At 43.9% G+C, this 20295-nt stretch overlaps 1 protein-coding gene across 1 annotated transcript in view; it reads left to right on the top strand.

Annotated features, from left to right (window-relative positions):
• The window catches only part of LOC138513089 (uncharacterized), a 410124-nt gene that overhangs the window by 305165 nt on the left and 84664 nt on the right, over window positions 1-20295 (top strand). The gene's annotated exons all lie outside the window — the stretch shown is intronic.

Genomic DNA, 20295 nt, shown 5'->3' on the forward strand with positions numbered 1-20295 from the left:
AGCACATCTGCCCACTTCATTTCTCGCACTCCATACCATGACATTTCAAATTCAAGGAATCCAAGATTTTCACCCAATCCACAGTGCTCAACATACACCTTCAGTCCCCCAAAATCCATACACTGTGCCTCCTCAACGACATAGCCATTTTCAGTCAGTACTCTCAAAACTCCTGCAAACAAAACTCCTGCAACTCTCTCTTCCTGTACACCACACCCATTAAACCTGATTGGTTAATCCCCACAGTCCCCTTTCCATGCCAGGCATCCTTAAAAGACCCAGATGTGCCTGTGCCATCTGCGGACTACCACGCTGTCTGCAGACACCGTGACCACTCAAAGGTGTGGGGGAGAGGGATGGGGGAATTTAAATTTAAAGATAGATGGGGGCCAGGTTGTTCAAGCATTTGTAGGTCAGGACAAGTGATTTTAGTGAGATCCTTTGGGTGACTGACAACCAATGAAGGTTCTTCCTGGTTTCCGAGATGTGGGCTGATCTATGGATATTGAGGGCTGCTCTGATGGCGTTGTTTTGTATGACCTGGAGTTTGTCTAGGTTGCCTTGGTTAGTACCTTGGTACAATGCATTGCAATAGTCCAGTTTGGACCAGACCAGAGTCCTAGCAAGGATAATACAGTTCTGAGTGGAAAGAAAAGGGCCGGCATGCTATGATCAGCTTGCAGGTGTAAGCAGCGGCGGCAGCAACTGCATTCGTTTGTCTATGGAGGGAAAGTTTGGAGTCAAGGTAGATTCCGAGAGTTTTTGTATCTTTAGAGACTTTTATGGAGTTTCCGTCAATATTAAAGGAGCTGAATATGGGGTTCAGCTTGTTAAGTCTTTGCTGAGAGCCTAGGATGAGGAGCTCTGTCTTGTCATCATTGAGACAGATCTCATGTTGGGCCATCCATGTTTGGATGACAAGGTATATGTCATTTAGAGATTTCGAGTCTACCGTGTATTCGCCCATAATGGGGATGTGTATCTGGGTGTCATCAGCATAATTAGTGTAGGTGACACCCAGATAGTCCAACACATCGAACAGGGGTTTAGTGAAAACATTGTAGAGGGTGGGGGATATGCACGATCCTTGGGGGACCCCACAAGGGACTGGCGCCGGGTCAGCTGAGGAGGTTGAGGAGAATACCCTCCTCTGTCTGTTATCCAGGAAGGATTGAATCCAGTTAGTGCCCTTGTCAGAGAAGTGGGCTGCCATTTTCAGGTGGTGACAGAAGATTTGGTGGTTGACCAAATCGAAGGCAGCAGATAAGTCTAATAGTAATAGCAGGGCTAGTTTACCTTTATCTTTAAGGTCCTCGATTTGGGTTTTAAGATCAAGGAGGGCTGTCTCCGTACCGTGCTTGGGTCTGAAACCGGATTGTCTCGTGCCTAGTAGATTATTAGTTTCCAGGTAGTTCTGTATCTGAAGATACGCTGCTCTATCCAAGATTTTTAGCAAAAAAGGGACCGTCGTAATGGGCCTGTAGATGGTTGGGACCTCCGGATCTAAAGTAGGTTTTTTTAGTAGAGGGATGACCCAAGCATCCTTCAGGTTGTTGGGGACCACTCCTGATTGAAAAGAGGCATTAATAAAAGTGGTAATAAAAGGAGCGAGGTCATGAGCCGATTCCTTAATGATCGGGGCTGGACATGCGTCCCCTTGGCAATTGGAGGGTTTCAAGTTGAAGATGATTTTTTCAACCTCCAGAACGGTGAGCGGTTTGAAGCTGAATGGCACCGGGGAATCTGTGGTGGTTGTTTTAGGTGGCAGGGTATTGCTAAATGAAGGAGTGTAGAGGGAGTTTTGTTTGGCGTTGATTTTAGATTGCAGGGTGGTTATTTTGTTGAGCAGAGCGTTTTGTATATTATTGTACCAAGTGCTATCTGTGGAGCACACGTCAGGGGCAGGTGCGGGGGATTCTAATTCTTTGAAGATTTTAAATAATTCTCTTGTATTGGATTCTGCTTGGGATATGCGTGAGTTATATGCATCTTTTTTAGCTTGAAGGATGGCTTCCTTATAGTTGAGAGAGGTGATTAGGAGGGAGGCTTTGTTAGGTGAGCTAGGATGACTTTTCCAAAGGGCTTCGGCCTTGCGCTTTTCTTTGCGCAGAGTGTTAAGCTGCGGGGTGAACCAAGAGTTCAGGTGGGACTGTTGCTTGGCTTTGCGGATTTTTAGTGGGGCTATGCTCTCAATGGCTTTGCTCATTAAGCTGTTGAAGGCGTCTACTAAGATGGTAGGGTCTTTGTCCTTGTGCTGCGAAGTGAGAGTGTTCAAACAAGGAAGGATGAGAGGAAGTAGTTTCTCCCTAGTGATATCCTTTTTTATTTCTGGTGGGTATAGCGGGGGCTATGGTAGGTGTGGGCTGGGGGTTGGTGGTTGGCAAGAGGAAGGTAATAACATGGTGGTCAGACCATGCGCAGGCGTCGTTAGAAATGACATTGGTATTGCAGTTTAGGTCAGCTAACCAGTCGAGCGTTCTACCTTTGTTATGTGTAGGATCACAAATGCGCTGCTGGAAGCCTAGGTTGGAAAGGGTGGCGTCAACTTCAGAGGCCATGTGGTCCTTGGGGTCGGAAAGGCCGAGGTTGAGGTTGCCTAATAGCAATATCTGGGAATTAGGCTTGGTATTAGTCGACAAGGTGGAAGCAACATCATTAATAAATGAACCCAGTGGACCTGGAGGTCTGTATACAAGGTGGAGTGTTGCTGTGTTGGTGGGAGAGAGGGATAGTTTCACTGATAGAGATTCTGCAGAGCTGAATTGTGTGTTGCCGGCGGTTCTCATAGTGATCTTGTCGCTATGTATGAAAGCGACTCCTCCTCCTTTAGACAGGTTGGAATGACGGTCCTTTCTGATAATGGTATAACCCTTGGGTAGGGATAAGGCGAGGAGTGGACCAGAGGCATCATGTAGCCAGGTTTCGGTGATGGCTAGGAAGTCGAGGTTATGGACAGTGATGAGGTCTGCGATGTCAAGGGCATGGGCCGTGAGGGATCTTGCATTAATAAGGGCTCCCTTAAGCGCTGAGGTGGGTGGGATGGACAGGGGGGGCTGGATGCTACGGGTAGGTTGGACTGTGGATGGGCGTTGTGACTGCGCTGAGTACAAGGTGGTTTGAGCAGTCTAGATCTAAGTCTGATATTCCTATGTTGTAGTTACAAGGGAGATTTGGTGTAGATTTAGTTGCAAAGTGCTTGAGCCATAGGACTGGGTCGTTGAGGTAGGGATTCGATGGAGAGTCTGAGCAGAGGAGCATGGTGGAAGGACGAGTGAGTTGAGGGTCGTGGTGTATTTTAAGGAATCTGGCAGGGACGCTGCCTGCAGTGAGGGATAGAGAACCTAAGATGACTGTGTGAGTGAGGTAGACGCAGGCCGTGAGCGTCGACTGCATGTCGTGGCTTGTTAGTTCTTGAGAAACTTGAGGTGTGGTGCCAGGTGAAAGGGTTGCAGTTAATGTGGCAATGTTTGTGTACTAAGCACTGTTGGCAACGAGGCAGTGGTGGTAGCAGCTCTGTTTGCAGTAATGCAGTTAGGCTACAGTCAGCAGTTCTACCAAATCATTTGGGAAAAGTGCAAGTGGGGTATCTAGAATTCAAAATAATGCAGTTAGGCTACAATCACCAGTTCTACCAAATTATTTGGGCGCAGTGCAAATGGGGCATCTAGATTAAAAAAAATGCAGTTAGGCTACAATCACCAGTTCTACCAAATCATTTGGGCGCAGTGCATAGTTGCATCTAGATTTAAAATAATGCAGTTAGGCTACAAGCACTGGCTAGGATCATGTGGGCACGTTAGTGGTCAGGGATATGTCGCAATGAGCAAGTTCAGCTTTTAGCTAGAATGGATTGTAGTACAATATGAACGTGTACCGAATGCTCTAACGCAAATCACAGAAATTACAGCATGCTCTAGTGCAAAAGCTCTAAGGCAGGTTACAGGTAGCATCGACATAAAGCGTAGGCAGCAATAGACTGTTTGTAAACAAATCGAGAGGCGACAAAGGCAATGTCAGCGCATGCTCTAAGAGACAAGCAGAGGCGAATCAGTGGCGAGCTGGGCTAGGCTGGTATGATGCCCGCATTCAGTAGATAATAGGCAATGGTGGTAAAGTGGTTTGGCATGTAACATAAAATCACAGTTAGCAGTGCCAATCAAGCAATGTTTGTACTGGCCTCGTGGTAATATACGGGAGCCAGTCTGAGATTCGGTAGCCACTATAGACAGGGTGTCAATTACATAAGGAAAAGGTGCAGGGTTTTCTGTGACAGTACCTTTGAAGTTGGTGCAGCCGAGAAGTGCGATCCTCCGTTTGGAGATGCAGCATTTCTGGCAGGCGGCAGGGATTCGGCTGAGACAGGCTCAGGACAGGGCAGACTTGTTAGGCAGCCTTAGTAGGCGGGCCGGCGTTCGCCTGCCGGCGAATGTGATTGGCTAAAGTAGATGCAGAGAGCCAATCACTGGAAGAGCAGCCTACAGAAGGCTGTAATGCTTCCATTCTGGCAAAGGTATTTCTTGAAGGCATTGTACGGCTCCATGGGTTTCCTTCAGTTTTGGTCTCAGACCGAGGTACTCAATTTGTATCTAACTTCTGGAGAAAATGCTGCTCTATGGCCCAGATCGGCATCCGGCTATCCACCAGTCACCATCCCCAAATGGATGGTCAAACTGAGAGGACAAATCAGACGCTCGAGCAATATCTGCGTTGCATGTTACACCAAGCTGAAGGAAGCTGGTTTGACCTATTATGCATAGCTGAATATGCTTACAATAATTCCCTACACACCAGCACTGGGCGGACAACCTTTTATACCATGTATGGCAGGCACCCACATACTTCTGAGTTGGACGTTCCTACAACCCTGGAAATGCCAGCAGTCAAAACCTTGCACACAATCATTTCTCAAACCGTTAAAAGGGCAGCTAAACACCTACTTCAAGCTAAGAATCGCCAAAAGAAGTTTGCTGATCAACACCGAGCAAAGGCCCACAACTACCAATTGGGAGACAAAGTCTGGCTGGCGTCTAAACACGTGTCCATTAAAGGAACCCAAACTTTCCGTCCAAGATACCTGGGACCATTCACCGTCACCTCTGTGATAAATCCTGTGGCGGTCAGACTAGCTTTGCCGTCAAACATGCAGATTCATCCTGTGTTCCACGTGTCTCTCCTTAAACCTGTTCAACCTGGGACCTGGGTAGATAAACCACTGCAGCCAGTAGTAGTCGCCGGGGAGCCAGAATTCGAAGTCAAGGGCATCCTGAATTCAAAGTACGTCAGATCCAAATTATACTACTTAGTAAACTGGAAGGGGTATGGTCCACAAGACAGGACATGGGAGCCTTGTGAATACATCCATGCACCTCGCTTGCTTAGACGATTTCCTCAAAACCATCCAAACAAAAGAGGACCAGACAGAAGAGCCACCTTGAGAGGGGCCTTGGGGGGGAGTGCTGTCATGATTCCTACCCCTCATGTCCACAGCCCTCCAAGATGTCAGGCTGGAGCCAGGCCACGATCACCTACATGGCCCTCAAGGGCATCTCCATCCCTCCAAAGACCCACTTGGAGTCAGACTTGGCGCTTGTGGCACCAGACTCACTCACTCCCATAGGATAACATTGGGGATTGGACTTGTAGTGCATTGATGGGGACAAGATGGATGCCCCCACATATTTCGGTTCCCAGAACTGCATGTGCAGTCTAGTCTTTTGGGTGTGGTTCAGCCCAGAAACACCTGGGATACCCAGAGACTATTTAAGCCACGCCAAGGCTGAGAAACATGCTTTGCGTTTTCTGCACCAGCAGCGTGACACTCACTGTGTTCAGATCGGTCTCCAGTAGGCCTGCATCTTTCTTCTGCGCTCAGCTCCTGCAAGCACAAGAACACTGTTAGGAACAGCCTTACCTTGCAGTGCTTCTGCCCATTATTCATCGCTCCTTCTGTTCTGCAGGCATCTTCGGCGGTGTCATTCCCATCCCGGCACGCCGCTTCCTAAGTAAAAGGGAAAAGAACAGAAAAAAGGCATTAGTAAGCATTCAGCAAATCTTCGCTTATTTTTAAAGACTGTATGAGCTTCAAACGCTTACCTGAATCCCAGCCGCTCTGGGGGAACTCTGTCACCGGAACTTCTCATCCATCTGCAAGAGGGAAAAGACACTCCAGGTTAGCGTGGAAACATCTAGAGACGTCGCATACCATGCTTACTCACCACATTTCTTCTTCATAACCGGCATCCACGCTGAAAATGTTGCGGCACCTAAAAGACACAGAAAAAGAACTCAGTTCAATACAAATACGAAAGGGTTGCATCGCGCATCGTGCTCTCGCTCACCTTTAGCGCTACTCATCTCAGCAGCACGTTGCCATCCCTGGACGCCGGCCATCATCTAAGGAAGGAAAGGAACAAAGTTAGAGAACTGTTCAAAAGAATAATTATACTTACCTGTCGGACTCTTGCCAGTGAAGTAACTAGGCAGCAACGAGCCCGCATCAATCAACGTGCCCCTGCGCTGAAAAAACACAGGGAGCACACTTCCAAGAAAACAAGGTGAGCTGTGGATCAAAGGGAAGGGTTGGACCCCGGGGAAGAAGGGGTTCAAGCACAAAGAGACAATAGGGAGTTAAACTCTACCAATCCTGTGTTTCAGGCCCCAGTCTCCAGTCGAGTAGACTCCAGGGAAAGGTTTGAAGTCGTAGGAGGTCAGAACAGGCTGAGTGACGTCCCCGTGGATACCAGGTGAGCGTTACACATCTAGATATGTACCTTGTACCTCAAAAAATAAAATATTTAAAAAGAAAAGTAATGCAAACTGAATCTACAACAGATCTCCCACAATACTGCTAAAGAAACATCAACCAACTCCTTCTCCTTAAAATAATACAACCACAAAACTGTGTACTACAAACTCAACTGCAGATCCATCAGAAAAGAAAGAGACAAATATCTCTTCTCCCAAAGAATCTGCAGGCCCATCAAACGATGCAAACACACAACTTTCTGGTCATTTAAATTAAGCAGCACGACTGGTGTAAATTGCTATGCAAATGTAACAATCAGTCTTCTGTTCCAATTGCCACCAATTGTTCACAACATGTACTTAAACGGCTCAGACCAGTTGTGATTGCAAAATCCTATCCTTCATAGAAATGCCACAAATAATCCTGACAGCACTTACAGTGTCTCAGGTATAGGCAAGAATTGACTACTGTGCAGGAATGGTAAAATTGACCATAAACACACAAGAGGATCCTCAAGAATTCCTAATGTACTTAGTACAAGTACTGGAAACCAAAAGCATCCCTATAAATGAAATCTTCCAGATTTCATACACGTGGAAACATGCATGCACTCTCTGCAACCATGTTTCATAAGAGCACATCCCCAATGAACAATTTGTATATGTATCCATACCAAATTTTTAAATTCATTCCGTTTAATCAGCTTTTCCAGAATGCAAATCATGGCATATTATGCTATTTTTGCAATTCATACAATCGTTCCAGTATAGAAATCAACTCACATGGCGTGAGTTTATTCCCGGTCAGATAGCACAGCAATTACAGCGCTCACTTTGACATCCGTGCAGAGACTGCCCACGCAGGTTCGAATCCCGGCAGTGCCAAACTCCAGTATACTAATAACGCCAGTATGAAAATGGCATGTAGGTGTAAAACCAAGTGGTTTTTGAGTAGAGGGGGCAAAGGGAGGCGGAAAGATAACTCCTGTTCTTCCACCCTACAAATGCTCCAGACTGTGAGTGGCAAGGTTAAGACAGGTCCTCAGAAGCTGCTGAACCCCGCAGTCCCCCCAAGATGTTACGCTCTCAACCAAGTTATCAACGACTGAGCCCGGAACATCCTCAAGGGAAAGGGGAAGTGGATTAAAATAACAGTTCAGATTCTAGGCCTTGACTCAGAAGGATATCTGGATTTTCCTCTACTATATACAGAGGAATTCTGCAGTTATAACTTCTTGTTAAAAATGTTTCTTAACAGTTGTCTAGATCACTCCTAAAAAGTTAAGGTTTCCAAAAGTTAGTTTATTTGCTTTCATCAACCTTCAAGAGTAGTTTGTCTTTCTTGCTCACATATGCTTCCTCATAAATCTGATTCTTCAATTCCAGAATCTCTGCTTTTGTTTTTAAGAATTAATAAGAGTAACTATTTACAAATATTATTTCTGGTTGCATTCCCAATACCGTGTTAACCTGCATCCAGAAAAATTATGTTGTCAAAAGTTAGAAAAGAGAAAGTGATTTTCTTTTACTACTAGCTTACAGTAACAGAGGACACCCTCTAGATGGCACTGCCACCGCACTAGTTAATGTCACAACATTTGCTCTCTCTTACACTGCCTAGAAACAGTCATATTTAAACATCGACTTCTCTTAGGCACATATGAGTACACAGCCTTGGTAAAATTGAACTCCTTCTGATTTCAATCATGTAAATGTCTCAAATAAGAAAGCAAGATCAAATAAGAACTTAGTTGCTGCCTTCTGTTGCTGAAGCTGCTTTCTCCTTCACTGCTTCACTGCTCTCCTGACTCCTGATTCACTCCTATTATTCTTCCAGGAAGTTCAAACAACCAAAACTTGCTGCTGGGGTTTCTAGGGCTTAAATTAAAGGGAGCTCAGAAAACATGAGCTGCCACTTGGGTAAAACTAATGAAAGGCAGTTTAGAATGTTGGTCAAAGGGTCTTTCTTATCATTGTGGGCAATAAGCATGTTGGTTATCTTCCTCCATCTTGGCTTGCGTAAGCTTCCCTACTCAAAGCATAGTTAAGGCCTAAACCAAGATCAGAATAAATACTGAGAAATAATAATAAAAAGACCCAAACATACACAGGAAAAACTTATAACCTTCTGCCCCAGGGCCTCGACCTGACAAACCAGCTGTACCAGGAGACTATGTCCATGACTGTGCATCTTATATGGACAGGATGGGGGAGGGATGGAATGGGGACAGCACGGTTAAGGAAGAGGAAATAGAGGGAGGAGGTATGGTCTTCATTGACGGGTCCTCAAATACAAATTCCAGCATGGGACACAGGTGCTGCAGTGGTATGCCACATGCATGGGGAATTCTGTATTACCTCACAAATGTGGTTACCATTATACGATTCAGCAAAGGCAGCAGAGTTGGTGGCCCTAATAAGTGCGCTCCAACTGTCAGAAGGATACGTGGCTAACATTTTCTCAGACTCGGCTTATGTTACCTCCACTGTGCACTCAGGGTTTCTCCCAAGGAAACAACATCGTTGACAAAGCAGTCTAAGGCAGCCTACCTGCCTGAAGGGAGAACTAGACTGTATCCAGGTGCAAAGCAAAGGGTACCCATGATGACTGCAGGGGAAGAAGTAATAAGAGCTTTGAGGCTACATAGCATTTTAACACACTGCACAGATAATTGACCTCCAAATGAGAACACTCCAGGAAGAAAAGGATCTATGGATACGGTGCGGGTGCTCTCTATCTCCTGCTGACTTGGTGTGGAGACAGAATAGCACAGTGAAACCAGAAATGCCCAGAAAATTGTTGGCTGTAGCATTGGAACAGCAACACGTTCCCGTCAATGTGTCCAAGGAACATGTGGTGGCAGAAATAAATGAAAGATGGTTTGTCCCAGGTCTCCATGATTTGGTGGCTGAATTTACAGGGCATTGTTTGACATGTCAAAGGTTTTTAGCAGGACACACATTAAAAACAATAAAAGCAACACTACTGTGACCGTCGATATGCAAGATAGATGTGCTTCTTACAGGTACATCATTGTTGTTGTCTGTCCTTTCACACAATGGCTTGAAGCGGGACTGTGCTCATAATGACACAAAGTCTGCAGCAAAGTTGTTGGTGCTGGAAGTGTTCTCAAGATGGGGAATGTGTGACGAACTGAGGTCAGATAATGGGCACCACTTTGCCAATGGCCTGTTCAAGGAGGTTACAAACCTCCTGTGGATAAAGCACTGCCTATGCACAGTGTACCGATCACAAGTGAACAGCGTTGTGGAGCGACTAAATGATCTGATTAAGGAATGCTTAGCAAAGCTAATAACAAATTTGAGCAGAAATGTGCTTTATTGCCTCCCTTTAGGGCTTTTTGCATTTATTTATTTATTGTGTATTTGTAAGGCGCTTCTACATCAAGCAAATTGTGTTTCAAAGCGCCCACAGGGAAACAGGGAGGGAACATGGGAGAGAAAAAGCAAATATAACAATAAAATATAGAGATGGGCCTAGTAGGCTGTGTGAGCAATTCTGAACAGGCAAGTGCAGGGAGGGAGAAGGGATGAGGAAGTGAGGGTAGGTGCTAGGTGTTCCCAAGAGTGAAGTGCTAGGGAGTAAGTGCAGGCCTGTGGTGGGATAGGCCAGTGGGTGCCAAGGCAAGTGCTCAGAGCAGGCAGAGGCTGAAGGCTAATGGGTGTGGGAGGCCAGGTCCCAGAAGGACGCATAAGGGCCCTGGTCACCAATATCAGCAGGGGAGGCAGGAAGGGAAAGAGGACGTGAAAAAGGGGGTCTTGAGGAGCTTCCGGAATTTGAGGCGATCTTGCTCAAGACAAAGAGGAAGGGGAGCTGTTCCATAGTGGGGAGCCTGCCGAGGAAAGAGATCGGCCACCAGCACACTCTTTAGCAAAGTGCTTGACACACAGGGAGTTGGTGTCAGAGGAATGTAAAGATCTGGAGGGAAATTATTTAGAGAGAGATAGTTGTAGACAGCGTGGTCCCTGGCCCCAGACAGCCTTATGGATGATGCAGAGGGACTAGAATCTTATCCTTGCAGCGACCAGGAGCCACTGGAGAGATTTTAGGGCTGGAGAGTGCGGTCCCCAGGCGTGAGGCCAAGGATACGTCTTGCAGCCCTATTCTGGATTGGCTGGAGGGGTCGTAGAGAAGAAGAGGGTAGATTAAGGAAAAGGCTATTGCAGTAGTATAGCCTAGAGAGAACCAAAGCTCTAGGGACATTGAGCTTCTGGGGGAAAGTGAGGAAAGGAAGAATTCCTTTAAGGAGGTGGAGTTGAAAGTGGGCCTTCTTAGCAAAGTCCTGAATGTGAGGGATGAAGGAAAGAGAGGAGTCGAAGATGACACAAAGGTTTCTGGCTTCAGATGAAGGAGAAGGGGGAGAGCCCATAGAAGATGGCCAGAGTGAGGGGAAGATAGAGGGAGCAGGAGTCCCAATAGAAAGGATCTCAGTCTTACTGGCGTTGAGGCAGCGATCATTGGAAGTACACCAGGGCTGGATGGCAGATAAGCAGTCATGAATGACGTTCCGTAACTCACGCGGCGTGGATCATCATTATACTCTGCATGAAATTGTTACTAGCAGGAGAATGCATCCGCCTTTCTCTCTTTCACATACAACTTCAGATGCTAATACAACTGCACAGGTGTTGGGGGTGGAATTTAACGCATATCTGACTGAACTCACTAAAGCTGTAAAATGCATTTCTCATCAGGTGCATCGACGCTCAAGCCGGCCGGCCATTGATACAACGCCCCCAAGTGCACATAAAGAGGACACATTTCCACAAGCTGCACCACTCTATCTAGGAGAAAAAATCTTCATATGTAATTTCGTGCACAAATGGAAGGAGCCTAGGTTTACTGGGCCCCATGAAGTGGTCTATGTGACACCTAATGCAGGAAAAGTTACAGAGCGGCACACATGGATCCACATTTTGGATGTTCGCAGAGACAACAGCGTCGCCCCCTCTGGAGAAGAGGCGAGGGGCTCAACTTGATGGGGACTATTACTCAACTATTGTTCACTTTTTTCTCTGCTATTAGACTTTACAGGAGGGCCGTGGAGGAGGAGAGAATTGTGCAGGGCAACGGTGGGGGGAATGGGAGAAAGTAAAACAAATGATGTGCTTTGGATAGGTGTAGGATTGTTTTGCCTTTTCCTGTTTCATTTTCTTCTTTGGTTTTTATTGCATAAAGAGTCCGACGGCATGTCAAAAGAAAATTATACAAATATATAAGCTAAATGGAGTATATTTCACATGGAAAAGTTTCAAAGTTTCATAACGCAATTGGGGAAGGGCGGGACATGGCATCTGGGAATATGTGGCAGGAGAAAATGCAACGTGTTGGGCGAGAGAGGACTATTGGCACCTGCTGTGTGTGCTCTCTAATCCCAATGTCACAGGGACACCTAGACAATTCCTGCCCCAAGAGGTATCAGCAGGGGAGGAGGGATGCATAATGCACCTATCTTTGTGTAAACCAGTGGCTTTTTCAAGGGCAGACGGTATCTGTTCACTGGATAGATGAAGGAGAGGAGGTGTACACGGATAATTACAGACAGTTGGAAAGTTTGGCCAGAAAAGAAGCTACAAAGCATATAATATTGGAATACGTAACAGATAAGGCAAGAATGGGAGAGCAGTTGTTTACGACTCACAGCAGAGTGGTGCACTGTATACATTCTATAGGACATGACATTCCATGGTGCCACACCAGACTACTGATGAGAATACGGGGATCCGTGTTTCACCATGGAAAATGGGAAGGGGGTATGGTACAGTGTCGTTCAGAGGGCTTAGTGGGATTTGAGGAAGGCATGGCAGCAAAGATAAACGAGAGTTGTCGGGCGGTGGCGAACAAGCATCTGCATGCTTTGACTTGGATAGATGAGAACCATCAACCCGTTCACATAATGCCTCTTACATGATTTTCCTTCTGTTTAAGGGCTATGGTGTGAACAGTCTTGGGGGTCAACACTGGCTGCGTGAAGACAATGAGCACCCCGGCACTCTAGACTGGGGAGGAGTGTGTCACCCTGTCACGCTCAACAACCCTGCATTGTTAGTGCCTCAAGCAGACCTAATACCCTTCGAAGACCACCCTACAGTGGTACAAAGAAAGATGATGGAGGAACAAAGAGCACAAGAAGGAAGGGAGCACAATTTAAACAGGAGAAGGAGGAGCAGTAACTACCTGTCGGAAGAAACAACACAATGTTTGGACGCAATCCCGCACCATTTTTGGTTGTTCACCAAAGCTTCTTTTCTTTGCATCACTATTGCTCCCTGGAGTGCAAGCAGCCACTAATGCCAACTGGCTCCAGATCACGGGGTATGAATTGCTACAGCTTGCCAACTAGACTGAAAAGGTACTAAATGCAGTAAAGGAAGAACTTTTTGCAGTGTGATTGGTAACACTTCAGAACAGATTTGTTTTGGACATGCTCACAGCAATGGAGGGAAGCATCTGTGACAAAATAGGAAGCAGCTGCTGCATGGTGAATCCCACCAACGATGCAGCCAGTGGGGCACTGACTGAGGCCATCAAGGAAATTCACACTCTCCATGAAAATATGACAAAAGAGACACATGCCATCACACAGGACAGTTGGCTGGATTCACTGTTCACTTCGTGCGCACGTGGTTGGCAGCAGTATTCAAAATGACTGTCACCATGCTCGTTTTGGTATTCATCACCTTTTGTGCAGGCCAGCCGATTATAAAAAACTGTAACTGCAATAAGAGAAGAACAAGCTAAATAATGTCTATAACTGATGGTGGGAAGGAGGGTAAAGAAAAAGATAAGAAGATAGAGGCCCCATTTTATGAAATAAATGAATGCGAAATGCAGCCAGTTTATGCAGTGCCACTGGCTAATACGGCAGATTATTATGCATTTCGGGTAGCATACTCAGCAAATGGGCGGGACTGCGTGGTAATAGGATCCATTTAGGAAGGGTATGAAGAAGGTGGGGCATGAACAGAGTGACAAGGTTATGGATGCCCAAAACAGTAAGCAAAGAGATGGTGGGAAAAAGAGTGTCAAGAGATAGATCGATTGAAGGGGAGAAAGCGGTGAAGGTGCAGATTCAGTGCTGTCAGCTGCAATGTGTAGGATATGTGCTGAGTGCGCATGTGCAGCTCAGGAAATCTGGGGGCAAGACAGGGGTGGGGGCACTCAACAGGACTCAGGGCAGAAGCGAGGGCTAGAAATGGTAGTATAATGCAATGTGAACCACATAACAGCCATTGTGGGGCGAAAACAACAGGTAAGTGAACCACTTGGGTTTCACACTAACAGGTCCAGCAGAGTAGGCAGACATGAATTTCACAAGCGCCTCACAACAGCGATGAGCGGAAGAAATGTTGCAAGCTGGCTGTTCCCAGGAGATAGCATTCACTGGGACAGGGGACTGGCAGATACATACAAGGTCAGCGAGCCAGGCTCTCGGGGCGCTTGCTGGGAAGGGAGAACATTAAATGCATAAATACATACTATGAGAGGCAGATACACAGTGGAGCTGGCAATTTTAAATGGCCCTTTGGCAGATACGCCTGGGAAGAAGGCTGTAGGTTGAGGGGACAAGACATGAGAGAGCCAATCAGCAGATGAGTTTTGGTGTCCCTGAGATGCAACAGTGTTTTTTGTCCTCGCTGATGTCCACGAAGCACCTCATTTGTTAGATGCAGTGTGAATGTCTCTCTTCTCATAAGCTCAGGGTGTCTCGTGTTTCTCATGTGTGATGACCAACGGAGTTCCGCTGGTCAGCACGATTATCTATTGCTATTAAAAAGTCATTCCTGGGGTGGGGCAGGAAGGTATGTGATGTCGCATTGGTGGTAATAAACCGAGGGGTCAAGATTGTTTGCTCCAATCATTTTTCATTAACCTATATCTAGCTATAGGGAACTGACATAGTTCCACCAATCCGCTCTGTAGGACGTTTAATATTTTGCAACAATGCTCGCAATTGTTTCTGACTATACAAATAATGTGTAACTATAAAAGATTTGGTCACAGCGGGCCCTTGTGTCAGCTCGTAACAACCAGTTCTATTCCATTGTGCTGTTTGATTTGTGGTTGCCCAGCTCTAATAAACAGCATTACTTCTTGCTTTTTGTATACTCTTTTTTGAATTACGTTTGGTGTTGCCGTAGTAAACTGCCTTTGGAGGACCCCTGATACAATATTCCAATATGCAAGGCATCGGCTGAAGATGCCATTAATGCATTGTAATAATAAAATAATTATGCTATTCAAGAAATGTGAATATTTGGGTATAATATTTGCCACTAAATTGTCCAGGATACCACACATACTAAAACAGATAGTTACATTGAAACAATCTTGGGGGTTACCTGATTTATTAGAATGTCTAAATCCCAACCAGCCAATTTGATTATGAAAGTGTATTATAGGAAAAGAGCATCAGTAGCAAAGTATCGGGTGTTTAACAATACTGTGAGAGCAGCGGGTCCTCTTTTTTATAGGGGGGCTTGTGGATGAGGACAGGAACTTGAACAAGCAAACAGATTCCACAGAAAGCTACCCCACTTTCACACACGCTGAAGGTGGACAGCAATGAATCAGTACAGAATAAGGATGCTTGACATTGCTTAGCATGCCACCTAGGTCAGTAAAGAGAATTGTAAGAGTTTGAAACCCACTGCAAAGAAAGTGAGAAAGGCTGGGAAACCTTTACCTGAGGCTCGAGGTAGGTGTAACCTCCTTGAGGGGTATGGCCCTGCGTGCCCCAGGAGTCTTCTATTTGAAATCCTGTACCGCACCGAAATGTAAGCTGCTTGCGATAGTGGGAAACAATTATGATGCTGAGAAGGTTTTGCGGGGAGGTAATTTAAAAAATCTCAATGAATCGCTCTTTTTAGTGATTGGTTGGATCCATGCCGCAAAGAAAATGCGACCATTTATCCATCTGAAAAAATCATTTGTGTGTAAATTAAATCACTGGGATTGGTGCGAAAATTACTCCCACCATGGAAAGCTGAAAGGGGAAGAGACTGTGGTCAATGTAATTCATGGATACAGGAGAACACAGCCTTATTTATTACTCTGCCCCGACCCGGCAGTGAGGGATTTCCTGCTAAGATTGCAAACTAATCAATTGCAGGTCCTTGCCATTACGGGTGTACATCAGAGTTTGGCTTTAAGTGACAGGTTCTGCCATATTTTTAAGAGACCAGACTCCCTGGAAACTGCCAGACATGTCCTTACCTCTTGCCCTGAATTGGGCCCATTATACATGAGCTTGCTGGGAAGACTGGTAGACAGATATGAGAGTATCGTTGGAGACTCATTTTGGGACTACTGTCTCAACTCATACACAATATCATCCCAGCTTGCCCTGTTCAGAGTGTGGCTACAGGTCAGAAATGTATTGCTACCAACTTAACCTATTGTTGTTGATCTGTCTATACCATTATAGAACCCTGTTCTTTAGCTGCTGATATTGACTTATACAGTATGCTTTGGCACTGTTCTGAGCTATGCACTTGTTTGTGCATGTATCTGCTCATTTAATTAGAGACATACTTATTTTATGTCATTTTAATTTTATTCTGTTTCAGTTTGATGATTTATGAAGTTTTTGCATCTCTGTATAATTGTGAAAGATGCTTTGATTTTTATCTTAATTCTTGGACTAAAACACAATAAATTATTATTATGAATGAAGGTCATATAAGAACAACAAAAGATAACAAACAGAAGGCCCAAGAAGCCTTCACAAATAATACCTGGCAAGGGAATACAGAAGATAGAAAGTGGAAAAATAACAACCAGAGATAAGAATCCACAAGAGACTTATATTCTGTCTGAATAATCAAACCCTTTCAAGATTAACCTAAGGAACCGACCAGACTCAAGGAAAATTATTGCACCAATGAAAGGGAGCAACAAGAGCCAGTTGTGAGAGCTGTCTGAACTAATACAAGGAATTGCGATAGACTATTTGAAAATGACCTATTAAACTGAAGTTTAAAAGACTAAAGAGAACAGTATAAGGAGCACCTGTCAGGAGAAGGGAGACATTCTTCTGACATTATCATTTTTATTTTTTGATTCAACTTGGTTGCAGGGTCAGATATCATTAGGTTTTGGAAGGTGGAATCATTCCTTTTTGAACCTCACAAGATGACTGATAAGCACCTTAGTTAGTAAAGTAGGTAGGGAATACCCCATATGGATAGTCAGGTTTTCACCATATCCTTTGATAAAGTAATTCTACAAGTGCCCTCCAAGAGTCATCGTCCTTCTTCTGATCTGCCACAGTAAATAATATCATTTCTGCTACCCAGGACATTTAGGTGAATTGTCATTTGTGATTACAATCCAACACATTATAAACACGCCAATTTATCAGGCATTGCATACCATATTTCCATGTCCAGACAACATCCAGAGGCAACGGACACATAATCAAATTAATGAGCGCGCTCCACTACGTTGTTGGTGAACACAATCCAGCAAGAACAACAAATATAAACATGAACAATAGCCAATAACGAGGTTCGGGTAGTGTTCATCAGCAGAAATCAAATATTTTGTGTATGCCTTTAATTTTGCACAAGCTCTCACGTGGGAAGTCCAAACCTGAAATAGAACGATTTTAGACTCCTACCCTTCTTCCTGGAGATAAAGTTGGTTGTACCATTTAAAACTAGTGTGCTGTTTTGGTTTTGTGCAAACCAGTATACCCTCAGAGGACTGAGGGAGGGGGGACTTATACTGTGATGCGCAAACCACCATACATATGTTCCAAATGCGTTAGATAATGTATACACACAATTACACGTCCTATCAGCAAGGAATACCAATCTGGACTTAAGGTCCCCCTATGATTCAAAACTAAAAAGTATATGTTCAACAACGAATTGGCTTAATGCGCGCATGCGTAAAGCAGAGACACTAGCCTCTCGTGCATATGCGAACATGATTTAAAAGCCTGATTCAGTACACATTTGATTTCAACAATGTAAAATGCTTTCTAATTATAATCATTGTAGTCTAACAATTGTAACATCCATATACAAATATAATTACTCATAATATAGTCATGGTACTATCAATCTCAATTAATTCCACTCTGGCCCATCATTGTGGAATATTCTCTAGTTATTATCCTTGTATTCTTAACAATTAAAAATCCATACTCAATCATTGTTGCTCCTAATACAACCATGCTACTGTCAACCACTCTAGAGTTCATGTAGCATGCTACACCAGTATGGTCCAACCATAAAGGGACCTAATAATAACTGAGACACTACTATTGCTCAGAGACACAGCTCTCTCTGACCTTTCTTCTCACACTCATGGCTGATTGGAGGATCCAATTCTAGACACTCATCCTGTTAGCTATTAATCAAAAAGTCCCAGACAGAAATAGGCTTTAGCTCTCTACACTTCTCTTTTAGTATAATGTGTTCACTATTTACCATTCAATATTTAACAAAGTGGTTGCTAATACTACGTGATGTGCATATTTGAAAGCAAATGCATAATCCCATACCAAAAATAAGATACCTGTTCTCGACCAGCATCATCTACAAAACCGCTTCGAGGACACATAAAAGAGAGGAACATAGATAAACCTAATATAAAATGCTCAAAAGGCCATCGGTGAGACAGTAACTGAACAGATATATCCTGACAAGCATCTGTTCTGGATGTCATCTATCTCCATTTGAAGAAGGCTGCCTGGCACAATTATAACAAAAAATATATCATGATCAGAATTTAAGCCAGTCGACACAGTTCTATACTTATAAATCATTTTAGCTTACAGTTTGCAAAGTTCTTTCTGTTTGTCTCCTCCTCTTGTATTCTGAGGGACTGTTTTTAGACCTATGAATCTGTTCCCTACCATGTTCTCCATTTGATGTTTATTTTTCCAGTGTGTGGCCAAGGGTAGCCTAATATCTTCTCTTTGTAGGGTATTGACATGCTCTCTCTTCCTAAATCTCAATTCCCTTATTAGTACTGCCTATGTATACTAAGACACACACACACACACACAGATAATGGCATACAATACGAACTTAGTTTTACAATTAATACATTAATTCATTTTCACTTCTGCCTTTATGTTGATTCTCAATGTCCTCAATGTCTGACCTTCCTGTGCCTATTGGCACATGGAGCAATGCCCACATTTGTGGAATCCAATCACATTGTGATGTAACCATGTGGGTTATTTGATCAAACGTTGTAAGAACGAAGGACATAGATGATTCTTCAATGTAGGTGCTTTGGTGTACAGAATTATAGGCTTTGTGCCAATATATTCCACTAGATCAACATCTAGCATAAGCAATTTCCAATGCTTACGTAGCATATTGTAAACATTTTTACTTTTGGCCGAGAATTGTGGCACTATTGTCACCAATTTCAGATTTTCCATTTTGTGTTTGACATTTGGCTGTAGCAGGTATTGCCTATCAAGTTGAAAACCTTTATTTCTCGCTTTCACCAGGCATTCTTCCTTGTAACCTCTTTCTTTAAATCTATGATGTAAAATATCACATTCATGCTTAAACTTCTCATCATCTCTACAGTTTCTTCTTGCTCTCACATATTCCGCAACAGGTATGATTTGTATCACACTGTTCCTGTAGCAACTACTTGCCAACAAAACTGAATTGACTTCCGTCGGTTTTCTAAATGTGGTGGACATAATCTGGGTATTATTCATATATAGAGTCGTATCCAGAAAATCTATTCTTTCCTGATTGCTATTACAGGTGAATTCCATACCCATCTTGTTATCATTCAGATAAGTTACAAATGCATTCAAATAAATCTCATTGCCATGCCAAATCAGAAACACATCATCTATGAATCTTTTCCACATTTTGATTCTAGGCCTAAATATATTATCCAAATAGATGAACTAATTCTCAAAAAGGCCAATAAATAAATAGTCTAATGATGGAGCATAATTTGCCCCCATCACCACGCCCTTTAGTTGTTTGTACAGACATTCATATAAGAGGAAAATGTTCCTAATAGTAAACTCCAACATGTCCTTTATCATCATGATGTGTGATAAATACGATGCTGATCTAATTGTATAAGTGTGGGCAATGGTTTTAAAGACAACTCATGTTGAATAGATGTGTACAGTGCCTTTAAGTCTAATGTGACAAACCAAAATGTATTATTTCACTCAAATTTCTCTATTAATTGTAACAAATGCATGGTATCTCTCAAGCATGCAGGAAGGTTAGGGACTTCCTCTACCAGAAAAGAATGTATATATTTTACGAATTTTTCAGTCACCCATCCTAGTGCACTAAATAAGCACTGGAAAACGGAAAAGATTCCTGTGACATTTTGTGTGCAAGAATTTGAAAAGATTTTGAATATCAATCACCAGTGAACAATAACCTAGAAGGACTTGAACAGTGACTATTATCTGCTGGATTTACATTGTTTGACTATGCGCAGTGGATAAGCCAATTCGTTGTTGAAAATATACTCTTATGGTTTTGTGGTTTGTACAAACGAGGAGGGGTGGAGCTTGGGAT

Source organism: Ambystoma mexicanum, chromosome 12 (assembly GCF_040938575.1).
Source record: "Ambystoma mexicanum isolate Mex_15411 chromosome 12, UKY_AmexF1_1, whole genome shotgun sequence".
Lineage (NCBI taxonomy): Eukaryota > Metazoa > Chordata > Amphibia > Caudata > Ambystomatidae > Ambystoma > Ambystoma mexicanum.